Source organism: Anomalospiza imberbis, chromosome 5 (genome assembly GCF_031753505.1).
Source record: "Anomalospiza imberbis isolate Cuckoo-Finch-1a 21T00152 chromosome 5, ASM3175350v1, whole genome shotgun sequence".
NCBI lineage: Eukaryota > Metazoa > Chordata > Aves > Passeriformes > Viduidae > Anomalospiza > Anomalospiza imberbis.
In genome coordinates, this window is record NC_089685.1 from 47,578,353 (window position 1) to 47,593,547 (window position 15,195).

Sequence of the window (15,195 nt, forward strand, 5' to 3'; positions counted from 1 at the left end):
AGGTCTACAAGCGTGGCACGAGGCACTTGTGACTTGATATTTGTGTGACTCACCCAGACGGAGAAAGTAAGAGAATAGCAGAATTTACTGTCAGTTCATCAACCACCACAGACACTTCAGAGGTTGTTGCTTCAGCATCCTGCCTATCATTATAACTGACTACAGAAGAAATATTTGCATACGCTGAAAAAACTAAATGCCCAAAAAAAAAAAAAAAAAAAGCCAAACTACTACCAAACCCAATATTCAATTTTCTTAGCTGACATAAAACTTAAAATTTTGTACGGAAGGTGGCACCCCCATCATCTGCTAACATGAAAAAAAAAAAAAAAATAGAAAAGAGAAGCTCTTCACTTAAATTTGTAACTCACAATAGCTGAGCACAGACAAATGGAAGGAAATGGCAAAACACAGTCATAAAAACTGCACGTATATTAAGTGTAGGATATTTCTTTGAGAGGATTTTAGAAATTAGCTGAGAAATTACTCACTTTACTGTCCATCCTTTAAACAGTCAACTCTACCTGATGCATGGGTCCTGTGCATTATCAAATTTGTGGATTAATTGTGTAGCAGTGCAAAGATGGCTGAAATCACCCAGTCTTACTTGTACTACTCACATCATCAGGGATAAAATTTACATTTACCCATTTACACATCCCTTCCTGTGGTGGAAGATGACTAATTTTATCAGGCATTACAAAGGCACAGGGCTCTTTTAGGCAAAAAAGGGAATCCTACCGTCACAGAAAAAGCATGAAATGGAAAACCAGAAGCTACTGAGATTAGACTATTACCCATTTAACCCTCCTTATCAAGATAAATGTGCTACCTAACAACACAGAAAAACAGCATCTTGGTTCCATGCCTAATTTGATAAGAAAATATTTAACATAAGTAATATTTATGAAGATACAACTGGCCCAAACTCCACGAGGGTATCATGAGGGACCTGGCACACTTCTAAGGTGGACTGCAAAGAGAAAAATCAGTGACATCCTCACATGTTCAGATGATTTGCCCTGGTGTACTTCTTGAGAATGCCTTTTTAGCTGGCCATTGTTAATAGATCTTACACACCAAACTGAGCCGAGGAAGTATTTATTTGGGTGATTATCTAAATGCTATGACCAATGGAGTGTTATTTCTGACTTGTGAGTGGCTAGCACATATCCAGGAGAAGAGCACCACACACAATGCCAACGGAGAGACTTCCCAGGGAATTGCTGATTACACCAAAGCTCTCCTCAATTTTAGTGACGGTGGCTGCTGCAATGGTCACCAGACAGCTGCCAAAACCCACCCAGACTGCAAGTTCCTTGAGTGCACAAAAGAAAACCAAACTCTTGGGACAAAATAACCTCCTGATGACATTCTGCATTATTTGGCAGTCTCAGGTTAATTCCTTGGATGGATTCATACACGCAAAGACCCTCCAACTAGCCAATTATTCCTCTGTTTTGACTATAAAACAAATGGTTAAATCCACTAGTCACTGGCTCATAAAACAATTTGTTGAAATAATGAACTCAAATATACTAATAGGATACAGAGGTTCACCATTAATTGTTTAATCCATAGCTGCATAATACTGCACTGAATTATTTCCCCCCTCTTTTACCCTTGCTAGGAACTGACACAAGTACAATAATTAAAATAAATTTCAACACAACCATTTGGAAAATTGCCAACATTTTCAAAAACTTATAATTTTCTTCCTTCCCCCTTTTCCCAAGATAAAATACAGTTTTGACATCTTGGTAAAAAACCAGTTGCAAACTGTTACTTACAATTTAGGAAAAAATCACTGTTTTAATCATGACCTTTCATCTGTCCTTGATTTGGAGCGAAAGGGTGGGGGAAATTGGCCACTTACAGAAATAATCCTACTGGGCTTTCGTCTCACTGATTGACAGCCTCATGTGGCTAAACACATTCACAATTATAAATAAAAACTACCCCTCTCAAAATGGCAGAACTTATCCTCCATCAAGCAAGATGTGCTTGGAGCAAGTATAGCTTTTAGTGGAGATGGTAAAAGTGATCTTTGAAAGATGTGATAAATATCAATTCTGCATTGTCCACCTCCAAACCTATTTGACAAAAGAACACTCCCAATAATTATTTGTGTAAGGCCCAGAATAGCTAAATACTGCCTGTGTCATTAATACACCAATGAAAAACACATTAATAAAATCCAGTGTTAATAATATGGTTTTAATATATGCCAATAGGCTCTTTTCAATTTCACATTCCATCTGAATATGGGCTATTGGAAAAGCACAGCTGCACTATTGGCTGCAGTGTCCTTACAGATATTTTCAAAATGTGACAGATCACATTTAGTGTCTCAGACTCAAAGCCAGTGCCTTGTTGGCATTTGTCTGAGCTGCCAATGAACCAACTGAGTGAGCTAAACCAGCAGAAAAAGCTTCATTGTTCCCTAGAGTGAATCTCACACCCCTCTGCAACAGGCAGAGAAGTGGATGCACGCAGAGCACAGCCTCAAAGCTGTGAAGGTGACTTGGAAATCAAGGTGGCATGAAATTATCTCAGACTCCTTCCTACCTTTCCCTAGACACTTATTTCCAAAGTCAAAAGCCAAAGTCAGAGCGATTTGTCAGAAAATCCTGTGTAATGATCGCGCACGCCCCAGTCACTTTGTTGGGGGGGTGACCCGCCCTCTTTCCCCTTCGGTGATGTTCTGTAACCACCTCTTCCTCTTCTGCTTCTGTAGCAGAACCACACCCAAGGCACCAGGCTGGAGGGCAGGCAGGAGCTTCTGGTGTGTGTGAGACTCCTTGTACTCTCACAGGCACTCCCAAAGGCTGCTCAACACACCCAACCCCTGCAATGTTACTGTTAGCAGTAACATTCCTACCAGCATCTCTTTTCCCACAGCTGGTACAAGGGTTGAGCTTTGCTGTCTCCAGCAGGCGCAGAAGTATCCCCAGCCTTTGGAGACAAGGGCAGGGGTTTCCCCTCTCCCTCCCACCAGCACACCACCCCCTGGAAGCCGGGAGGCACCCAGCCGAGCGGCTTGGAACAGGAGCCATGGCAGCAGGTCGGGCTGGGCAGGAACAAGGCTTGTCTGTCTAGGTGAGATCCCTGCCAGCCTTCCTGCTAAAATTAGAAAACGGGCGACAGTACCTTGGCACCTGTCACTTGCTGGAGACAAATCTTTAGCTCTCTCCGCAGCCAAAGGGTGGCATTTTGATTGCTGCCTGCCAGCTCCAAGTCATGGCAGTACCTTGCTGTCAGCTGGGCTCTTGGGTGGCAAAACCCCTGCCTGCCACCAGCTGCCTCTGCTCTGTGCCCCATCACCGTCCTTCCCCCAGAACAGCACAAACGGGAAGAAGCCGAGCACGGCTTGAAACAGGCAAAACTTTCCCAAGGGGGTACAACAGTTTTTACTCAGAGATTAAGATTCCAGCCTGGGTAGGTCCAGAAGTGAATTCAGCATGCTAACAGGAGTGCTCATAAGTCACACAGTTAGAGCAGTATCACTTTTTAATCCAAAGATGTTAACCTCTTTCACATAGATCACAAACACTAAGTGTCACAACATTCTTGTGACAGAGGAGGAATTATTGTGCCCGCTTCTATTATAAGTATTTAAATTGATCTATGTACATTACAGATACATCCTACTGCCACAATCTTGAACACACTGATCCTCACAAAACTTCTTCGAAGTAGGAAATGCTATTTTCACCATTTGGGGTAATTGGAAACCATGGTGCAGACCACGGCCAGATGCAGATGATCTAAAAATCCTGGGCCCTCCACTTTCAATTGGCTAGACATTCCTGAAGGCATAGACACGTCCAGTAAAAACCCTCTAGTCAGGGATTAGGTGGAACCTAGACCTAAATGGGGTTGAAAATTGGCCTTAATGCACTTGGGTATCTTTCCTGCTTTACTTCCTTACAGCCAAAACATGCCATGGGGCTCTTGGCCAGAAAGTGAGGCTGCAGCCAAGGCTCACAGGGGCAACCCCACAGGGGCTCAGCTGCTGAGCTCTCAAATCAGCAGCCCTTCCCTTGTCCATACTGAAACAGAAAATAAAAACACTCATAAATAGAAAGAATAGTAATAAAACTTTTCATTGAAACAAAATGGCCATCCTTTCAGTTAAAGATCTGAAACAGAGATGATTCTCCTTCAAGAATAAAAAAAAAAAAAATCTTATTTTCCTCTCTTGTTTCATCTTCCTCATAATAAATTATTTTGTGATCATTAGAGAGGTTTATACTGTAGAAATAATGCTGAGAGAAAGGAAACACAGAGGCTGAGTTTTTCATGTAATTTTTGAAAATGAAAAATCTCTTGAGTAAAAAATCATATCACTTTTTTTCCTAAACTATATATGGGTTGAAGCACTTAGGGTTTGGCTATGTCTGCATACACATTATAAAGTTGCCACAGTGTTATGGTTTTATTGACAAATCCCTTCAAAGGAATTGTATTTGCTGTCAACTCTGAAATGCACCATGTTTACCCAAAACAGAAAATAAGATGATGCTCTTCACCGCACTGTTTTAAGTCCACATTTTAGGAAACTATCATTAGATTGTTATTTGGCTATAAAAGGTTGGAAAACAAAATGCTGCTCTCAGGAAATTATACAAAACCCATGTTTTTGGATTTTTATATATATATATATATATTCAGGTCTCATTTACCCTTATATTTGACACAAATGAAAATAAAACAGCATTTTAAGCTCCTGGAAATGACAGTATCATGTTATCTAGATAAGTAACACAAAGCTATTATTGAAATTCTGATAGCATTTGGTTTAGTGGTAAAGGAAAATTACCTGTAATGCATAGTTTAAATAATTACCTTTAAACAAAGCTTCTTTTCTACAACACTTATTTATCTTCTGAGACTAGCTCAGCAGGGTTATGTATTTTATGAAAATTGCCTTCAGACTGTTAATGGTGGGGTGTGTGTTAGAACAGTAGAAAGGATGCCCGTTTGACTCCTGTTCCTAACGCTGGGAGCTGGTCCAGATTCTGAAGAGCCAGAGCTCTGCTGTGCATTTGGAGATGTCAGAAACACTCTGCCTTCCTCCTGAAAACTGGCAGCAGCATTTCAGGGCAATGGGGCAGACAAACTGGGAAGCTCTAATTGTGCTCAGGACAGCAGCAGCAACAACCACCAAATCGGAAATATAGTTCAGTTTTCAGATTTTGTATTTCAGAAAAATATTTCACTTGATTTCAAGTCTCCCAGTGTGAAATTATTTTGTTTGCTCTTATTCACCATTTCTCTGTTCTCATTCGTGCTCAGCATTGGGTGTTCCCTGTGTCAAACCAGAAATATAACTATTATATATTATGTACTATATATGCATTATACATTACATATATATAACATATACATATATAATATATATACATATATGTATTATTTATTATGCATTATATAATAGCTATGTAACAACTACATATTATATGCGATATATAATATTATATAAGTATTATAAAAGTTATATATGTATTATATATGTTATGTGTATTATATATAACATATATAGTATATACATGCATATATGTGTAATATATACGTATTATATATTACATATTATATAACAGCTATAGAACTATATAACCATTACATATTTTATATTATATATGTATTATATATTACATATATATTACACACATATATATGTAATATACATATCATATAACAGCAATATAACTATGTAACTAACTAGAGCAATATAGCTGTATAACTATTCTGATCTGCTCCGTGGTGAGCTTATGTGGCAGATAACCAGCATAAATCACCCAGATAATTCTGATAGATCTTGTTTCCCCCCTGAAGAAGCCACAGTCAAAATGCACTTTGGAGCCACAAAGCACAGGCACCAACACCTGGGATTCTCCCTCTGGAGAAGCTGTGGAGCAAATACAAACAGTTAATGAGCCCCTGGCACATGTCAGGCCTGCCCTGTATGGTTGAACAGGGGGTTCAACTTGGTTTGGTCTCTCCACTACCACCAAGACTTCCACATGAAAACCAGGCACATCTATCTTCTCACATTTTTACAACAACCAAGTCAATTTGCTTTATTAATTCACTCTATTTTTATATATGTTTATTTACTCACATGGCCCCATTCATCTGTTCAACATCTTTGTCTTTAAAGGGATCAAAATTCTAGAAATTTAAAATTATTATTTTTTCCATACGAGCAAACACCAAAAATGCTACTTATACTTCAGAACTGGAATTGCTAAATGAAGTGGTCTCTCTCCTTAGTTGAACAAATATCTGACAAGAAGCAGAAAAGGAGGGAAAAAACTTCTCAAAGTTATGTCATGATATTGGCCAAGAAGAGACAGCAGGATTTGTCCACTGCATCAAGCCTGAATTTTAGAGAAGCTCAACAGTTCCAGAAAACTGACATTTGTTGGAATATCAACTAGCTTTTAAGAGATGCTTAAAGAAAACCATGACAAATGTTCACTAGCTGATGTTCAGAGGTGTCCACAACACCTTCAGAAGGAGCCCTAACTCATCACCTCAGACAAACAGTCCAAATGCACACCATCTCCTGGTAGGCTGGAACACCTCCCAGTGGGAAGTGACATTATTGAACAAGCATAGAAAGCAGAGAAGACAAATAAGCTAAACTACCTTTTTTTTTTTTTCCTTAAATAAAGAGCATTTCCCATTTCAGAAAAAGTGAACAAGAAGTGAACACCCACACACAGCCTCAAAGGCAAAGGAAAAAAGAGATTTCCAGAGACCCTGCCCTTCAGCTGGCCCAGACACACCAGGAACAATCAGATCCTGCAGATCAGGACTGGGAACAGCAATGGGACTTGTCATAGGGAAGCACAAATTAAATACTTGAGTTTTTAACTGCTGATTCACTTACTCCCACTATCTAAAGAAAGAAAGGAAATGATGTGCCTAAAAAAAAGGGGTACCATGTGCAGGGCATGTGTATAAATAAACCCCAAAGTTGTTCACTGGAATCTCGTATCATCAGGGACAACTTGGCTTTTTAATTGCAGATGTTTTTTTGTTTGGAAAAAGCCTTTCTAAAAAGCAAGCCAAAACATTACCAGAAAAGTGACCAGGAGCATTCTGACCTAAACTAAAAAGGCAAAAAGAATCCAGCCATGCACACAGAGAACTTGTTCACAGCGGAAGGCAGAAACAAGCAGGTAGACCACTGGGCTGTAACTTCAGATCCCAAGCAGATTGAGCCAAGGCATTTCTAGGTTTTCAGCATTTCTCCAAGACTCTGGGGCCACTTCTCATTCCCAACTCAGCTGCCTTTTCTCACTGCTTTTAGGAAAAGGTAGCATTTGATCAGTTGGCTGTTTCTGGAGCTACTTGATTTTCATTGCTTGTGATTTTTTAGCAAGAGGATGGTCACCCACCCAAGCTAATGATACCCAAACTCATGCAGATTACATTAAAGAACCTAGTCTTGGTTGCATTGAATTTTTTTTTTTTTTGTAAAGGGAGAAACAAACCCATAGTTTCTGTTTGTCAGAACAGGCAGAAAGGACATTTCACACATGTTTCTGGTGCCCTCAGCTTCTTCAGTTATCATTTCCTGTTTCATCCCATTCTCATGGATATGTGGACAATGTGCATGATTTTAACGTGTGTTGTCTGGGAATATTCACCCACAGATTCTCAGTTACCCAAGCAACTGCTGGGTACAAAATGAAGGCACAAAAAATAACCTTAACCCAAGCCTCTTCAGTGCTATTAAAACATCCTAATATCTTCTTAGGTGAGAGTCCTTGCAGTTGACATAACAGTAAGCAAACTCACATATGAAAACTCCAATAAAACATCACATTATAGTTTGGACCTGCTCCCTCAACAAAAATATGATACTCTTCAGACCTGGTGGGCCTATCAGTCAGAGGTACCCACCCAGAAGCCATTCTTGCAAAGAAGCCTCACTCTTGGATTTCTACAATAACTATCCCAAAAAGCCCCAAAACCAGAGCCATCAATGCAAGTAAGAGATTCAGATCTCAAAGTTCAGGATGACACAGAAAATAAATTATGTGCAAGAATGGGAGCTTCCTCCCTCTCACACCCATGCTCAGAACTGCATGCAAATCTTGTAAATTTGTAGATTACCAATTTAGCAACTGGTTTCATTATGAGACCTTTTTGGAGGGGAAGTAATACAGTAACAGCAATTCCTCCCAACCCACTTCCCATTGTCACCACACAAACAGACTTAAATTCTCAGGTTGACAAAAACTGTATCTGCAACAGAAAATGGGATTATCATGAAAATTTGCCCATGAAGACTTACATTATTTACCAACTGGAAGTAAAATCTGTGGCAAGAATACAGCCTCAGACAAACTCCTTATTTCATAGAGCTACTCTCTCCAGCCCACACTGGGTGTACAAGTTGCAGAACACAGAAATCCAAGATGCTTTACCACATTTGTTTGGAGGAGGTTTCTGCAACTCTACTGATACTCAATTCTTTCTCATCAAAATCATATAGAGGGATAAGTCATAAAAAATTCCTACTTTATTTGGAAAAAGGTTGAATAATTTATTTTTAATGACTTTAAGACAAGCCAGGCATTAAAAAATACCAACATTCCCACTCTTTCAATCTCTGTCTGCTTTTCCTTTTTATCAGGAAGACAAGTTCTGCCACATGGTTCAAATTTTTTTATACATTGATCTTCCTATTGTAATTTTTTTTGTACTATGATGTTAAATTAAATTGCAGGGGTATCTCTCTCTCTCTACGTACATTTGTATATACATGAACATGCTGTATTTGACAGCTGTCTCCTCCACCTTTTCCATGTCATTTGTTACCACTCTAACTGCAACATTTTTGTAGTGGGATCCATGTCTTTCTATTCTTACCTGCACTTCCAGTTCAAATTTGATGAGAATTTAGAGTAACATAATGTTTACATGCTAAGGATCTGTAATAAGAAATCACTCACTATCCCAATTGCGTGGGAAGGCACATCTACAAAAATCAAAAGCAGCATGTGAAAAAATAACTTATAAATAATATTTGAAAGTCGAATGTATCGTGATCAAAGGCAGTGGAAACAGAGGCTGAACCTAAAGAATTACTGCAGCCTGCCATGCTTTAACTACCAGTTCCTGCAGACAACTAAGCTGTTATGAAAAAGGCCAGAAACGGAGCTTTAATAGTAAACACATGACCCACTACGGACAGGGAGAGACAGCCTGATGCATTCCCACTGGTTTGCTTGAAGATCACATCACCTCACAGCAAAAAAAAACAGATGCCAATATATGGGTTTGAAAACTGCAAAAAACCAAGAAAGCACTGGCAAATAAAAAAAAAAAACCAAACCAACCCAAATGTCCAAATGCAGAAGGTAAATTCTTCCAAGCTAAACATGTCCAGCTTGTCAGAGGTCAATTAGTAGCACACACTGAAAACACATACACTTTAATCTCAGACAAAAAAATTTGCAAGTAAATCTATATTTATAATACTGGTGAGTCTTCTCGTAAGTTCAAGGGACCAGATTATTTCAGATTAGAAAATTATTTATTCTCTTATCAGCCACAAACTTATTTTGATCTGTGATTTTGAGCCAAGCTTGCTCCATGTGCCTGCAAACTCACAGTCAGGGGAGTTTGGTATTTTTCCCTTGACATGTTGCTCAAAGCCTCCTCCAAAAAGCAGCCTAAAGGGCTATGTGGATGAGTAAGGGAGGCATTTACTGTCCCACAGAGCTTATTATCCCAACATCAGACAAAGCATGACAGGTGCACCCAGCAGGGAATTTCAAACAGGGCAACACTTATCTTAGTTCTATTGACATCGTTGGGGCCTCTGAATATTAAAATTTAAATGCATTCTCATAGATTTATAGGAGGGGGAAGAAAATACAAGATTCTGACTACTGTGTGACACAGAGAAAAGTCAGAGAAGCAGAAACAAATCAGTCCCTCCCTGTTTGGGTGAGACAGTCATAGTGCTGCAGTTGCACACAGTTACATCGTAGGTATCAATAGCTCTGCCTCCTTAAGAGCCCAGGAAAGGCAGCAGGACAATTTATATAATTGACTGGATCAGCAGCCATACCTGTTATTAAGATTACTTGACACAAGAGATTAAACAACTACCTGCAGTTGTTCAAACCCCACCAGTATTTTGCCATTTCGGCTGATTTATCTCTGGCACATGACTGCCTCAGGCTGTGTGCTTTGGAAATGGGACAGCTTCTCCAAGAACAGGGGTACAGAATATTACACTGAAAATTCTTCAAGCTCTGAAAAACACTTTGGTGCTTCGAGCTTCAGAGGAAGGTTTGAAACCTGGCAGCCTGGCTGTGGCTTTTGTTCCCATGAAAAGCCTTTTGTCCCTAGACGTGCCTCAAGTAAGCCCTTAGGAACTGTCTTTGCAAGCTGCAGTTGTCCAGTGAGTAGTGCTTGGCTTTCCAATGTTGTTATTGTACTTTCAGCATGGTTTTTATATGAAAGCAAGTGTTGTATCTTGCTTTTACTGTATTTCACCTTCACCCCATTTAAAACCATGTAGAACAGGAAATGAGAGTAAAAGTAATCAAACGAGGCTTCAAAGGAGATAACGCAGTGAAGCTGCAGATAGCACACAAGTCCCTTAGCAAAACATTTCTTGAAATAATGCAAACACCAGCCCAGCTGTGCACACAGCACAGCTGTCACCCTCAAACTGGGCAACTTTGTCCAAGTAGCTCGCATGCTCTGCCACCTTTACACCAGCTCGTTATTCCCCAGCCCTTCCTGCATTTCTCCTTGAGCCACCCTCCTGCCAACAGGGAACCCTTTCTGCCCCTGTTGAAGGTGAAGAACCAGCAAAGCAAAGCCTTTGACACAAAAAGACTGAAGGATCAAGGAACTCAGCTGGACTGTGCAAGCCCTGGACCAGCCTCATCTTCCAGAGCAGAGCCAACGCACTGCCAGTTCACATCAGCACCTCCAGAAACACCTCCCCGGCAAGAAGCAAAACACACCTCTTACCTGCCAAGTCTCCCAGCTTCAGTTCTCAACTCCTCTTTATTTTCTTCTGCTTCCAACTGCTGATGGCAGCAAGAGGAAAGAAAAGAAGAAAAAAAAAATCAAAGGACGAGTCACAACTACCTCATTCAAAACCCTTTTCATATTGACTACAAGTGTCCTGAGCAAAAAACTCAGGGAAGTGGGGTTTCTCTACTGAGTTTTCTACAGAACTCAGGTCAGGCTCATAGCAAAGCTTCCCCTAAAATATGAAATGCTGGACCTGAGACCAACACCTGTGGCACAAGGAGGAAAGAGAGCTCTCATTAAAGGAAAACTAAGCTGAGGGAAGCAGTGGGTATTAAGGAAAATTTAGGGATTAGGATTCCAGCAAGGAGCTTATTCACAAAATTGTAGTAATACATGTAACTTTAATAATCAGACCACAGACTCACACAGAACCCTTCAGGAGCTGCAGAGGGGGAAAAAAGGAGGGAGGGACAAGCGGGAAACTGAACCCCAGTCAGCTGAAATCAATGGTTAGATGACAGCCATTTCAGTGGACTTTGGATCATACTCAAAGTGGCAGAAGAAAAAAAAGATGCAGCAGGAACAGGGGAAATAAATGAGGGAGCAATTAGTAAGTTGAATAAATATTATTAATAGTACAACTTAAGAATAGCTGAGGAATTGCAAGGGGGGGGACAGATTTTGCTCTTCAGGGTCATAAATGGTGGCTTCCTCTATCAATATCAGTGGAGCAGTTTTAGATTTAAATCAGTGTAACTAAGAAAAAATCAAATTAGGGAGTACGGAGTAACTGGAGAAAAACCAAGCAGTATTGAGCATTCCGACACTGGGAGGCACTCAGATACTATAGTGCTGAAGGCCATGTTACCAGATTGATTAAATGTTTGATCCATCAGTAGGAGATTTATCTGATATGGGGAGAAAACAGAGCTCTCACTCTAGACTACTAATCAGCTATTATTTATATTTTCTGCATGCTATAAACATACAAAGGAGATACTTTATAGAATTTGCAGTAATAATAATTCACAGTTATTCCCACCCCTGAGATTATTTCTAACAGATTTTAAAGGTCTTTTGCAAAATTATTTTGAAAGAAGTTTTCATAACAAAATCCCAGGACTTTCTTTCCTGCTCTCAATTAGATCCTAAAGACTAGTATCAAACACTACAGAAACTAAACCCAGGGCCATTTATACTATTTTTCCTTGCATGCACTATTTTTCTTGGACAAACAAGGGAGAGTTTCTCTACGCTTCATTGCCGGGCTCGTCGGGAGTTTTATGTGACAGTGTGAAAGTAGCAGTTTCTTTTCAACAGTTTCATGCTCCTACAAACACAGACTAGTTTCTTTCAGACACCTACTTTCACTAATGCATTGCCATTCCTTATGTCATGTCACTCTCTGCCTCTGTTCTAAACGCACAAACTTTAATAAAAATTAAAGCTCCAATTCAATCTTTCTTTTATTTACTTCTAGTTTCCCTCTAAAAGCACTGCAATGATGATATTGTACCCAAGTCTTCACTGCTGGGATTTCAAATGACTTGAACATAATCCATTTTATTACAAATAAAAAAGTCATTCCGTCCAGTCTGTCCTTCATTTCCATGCGGACTCCACAAAATCCACCATTGTGTACCAACGCCTAGAACAATGCCAGTACATGTATTTTTTCACTTTTTAGTAGATGACCTACAGGCACAGAGAAGGGTACTACTGGTAACCCGAGGAAATCTATTTAATCTCGAATTGTAGAGATTTATGTTTAAATAAGTGAAACAAGGTTCCATCTAGTTTCTGCTCCCACAGGTAAACTTTGATTAGTAATTACAAGTTCAGTCCTTAAACTCCAACTAATAATGAGACCATTAAAAAATGTTTAAACTTTCTTCTTTTGAGTAATGTCTTAAAAAAAAAAAAAAATTCAAGTACTTTTAAGGAAGAATACTGATTTCTTTCAAGAGAAGATGATGTCCTTGGCTGGATTCTAGTCCACTAGGATCTATCCAGACTCTTCAAAATGTACGGCAACTTTAACCAGAACAGGAGGTAGTTTCTCTACAAAGCTGGGAAGGTGTAAATGAAAAGCTACAGCTTCCCATATGGAAGGTCAATTTGTCTTTCAGATATGAACATTTACAACAGGCTTGTGTTGAACAGAGCAGGACACACAGGACACTGTCCAGCTTGGAAAAGACTTGGATGCTCTCCCAAGGTCTAATGATAACAAATGCTATTATTATTGTCATCATTATTAACCCTACTTGTAAATACAGTTTCAGAAAGAAATAACATTTTTCCAGCACTTCCTTATGAGTTACATGCAGTTTTGATTCCCAGAGCTTATTGTGTCAGAGCTTACTGTTGTACTGGTGTCAGGAAAAGCATGGTCCACAACACTGTGGAAAGGAATTTCAGAAGGTCCACCTTTATTTGAGAGTGTTTGCTCAATGACACTCAAAAAATCAGGCTCTTAACTATATTGCAACCAATTTATTGGTGATTACAGATTAGTAAATAGGCCACCAGTGCATGTAGGATCAAAAATTAGAGCTCAGTGCCTTGGGTGTTGCACCATTTGTACTTGAGATTTATCATCTGCTACATAGAGGAAATGGAGCAGAAAAACTTGTCTCTAAGTCACTATTTCCCTTTCTTCCAGCTCCCAAAAATAAAACAACTTAAAGACATTGTGAAAGCTTCACAGTAAGACCCATGCAAAACTTTTGCCACAAAATGTAAAAATCCCTCATGCTTCATCACAAATCTGAAAAACAAGACAGTATCTGCAAACAACTTTCACACAATCATTATGAGTGTTAAAACAGAAACTAAAGAAAAGCTTGGATATTGAGAAAGAACTATGGTTTTAAGACTAAATTATTTGAAGTGGACTGTTTTCATATGTTTTGGCCAAAAGGCAGAGATAAATTAATATTTTCAGAAACTGAAAATCATCTCAGTGGACTCTGGCAAACAAGTGAGAAAAGTAGCTTACAAATCATTTTGCATAGTCCCAAATTTATGTTTAATAGCAATAAGTCTTTATCTTCAGGTGCAAACAACTTGCCTTAGCAGCTGAAAACACTTCATAATTCAATAGCAATTCAGGGTTTCTGGAAATATTTCAGAATTAGACTACAATTTATTAGTCATAAGAAAAGAAAAAACACAAAGCAAGTGACCTATATTACCCATCCACGAAAATAGCATTTGCCTTCCTGACTCTGTTTTTGTGGTCAGCAATGAAATTAGTCTCATCACTTCAGTGACTCCCCTCTCAAACAACTCTGTGATTCTCATTATGATGGTTTGAAAGTCCTTTACAGCACCCTCTAAAAGGCAGGGATGGTTTCCATGCCTCTTGTATGGGGAATGCCAGCTGCAGCAGAGCTCCCCCAGCTCCCACCTGCAGCTCCAGGGCAGTCTTCCCTAAGGTGCTGTGGTAGGACACACTAACATCCCTCAGGTTTTCACCTCCTTCAGCACTGGCAATGTGGATTTCAGGAGTGCAAGTACAAAGCTGGGCACTTGGAATAATGGAATCATTTGGGCTGGGAAAGCCCTGAAGGTTAAGGTCTGGATTCACTGGTCTAACACTGCCAATCCACCACTAAATCCTGTCCTTGAGTGCCATGTCTACACATCCTGTAAGACCCTCAGTGGATGGTGACTCAAACATTCCCCTGGGCACCCTCTTCCAGTGCTTGACAACCCTTTTGGTGGGGAAACTCCAACATGCAAAAGCCAGGAAGAGCAGCTCAGGAGGCATAAACTGCACAGCTCACCTCAGTGAAGTGTCAGCATGGAGCACCCAAAAATGACTGTAACAGGGTTGAATTTTAAACTGTTTCAAGACTTATACATGAAAAAAGAACTGTTTGTACAAAACACTGCCTGACTTCCCACTCTCATGTTGCAGGCATGTGGTATTTGTTTAGCCTCCTCCCAGCTAACAAGAAACCATCCTGAGGGTGTGCAACAACCACCCAAACAAGAGAGCAAAGAACTCAAGCCCCTCAAGAGACTCCAAAAATAACAGAAGGGTATTTACACCCTTTAGTACCCTCCCAGTACAGAGGACATGCTTATACAGAAAATTTCCAAAATCAGATATGGCAGAATCACTAATAATCCATTTGCACTCTGGGTGAGTTTGGTCAATGAATTCAA

At 39.7% G+C, this 15,195-nt stretch overlaps 1 protein-coding gene across 3 annotated transcripts in view; it reads right to left on the reverse strand.

The window, feature by feature from the left end:
- SOX5 (SRY-box transcription factor 5) overlaps positions 1-15,195 on the reverse strand; it is a 608,493-nt gene that overhangs the window by 419,435 nt on the left and 173,863 nt on the right. For all 3 annotated transcript variants that reach the window (XM_068190516.1, XM_068190517.1, XM_068190518.1), the window contains exon 3: positions 11,014-11,072. The gene's annotated coding sequence lies outside the window, so the exon portion shown is untranslated. The remainder of the gene's footprint in view (positions 1-11,013; positions 11,073-15,195) is intronic.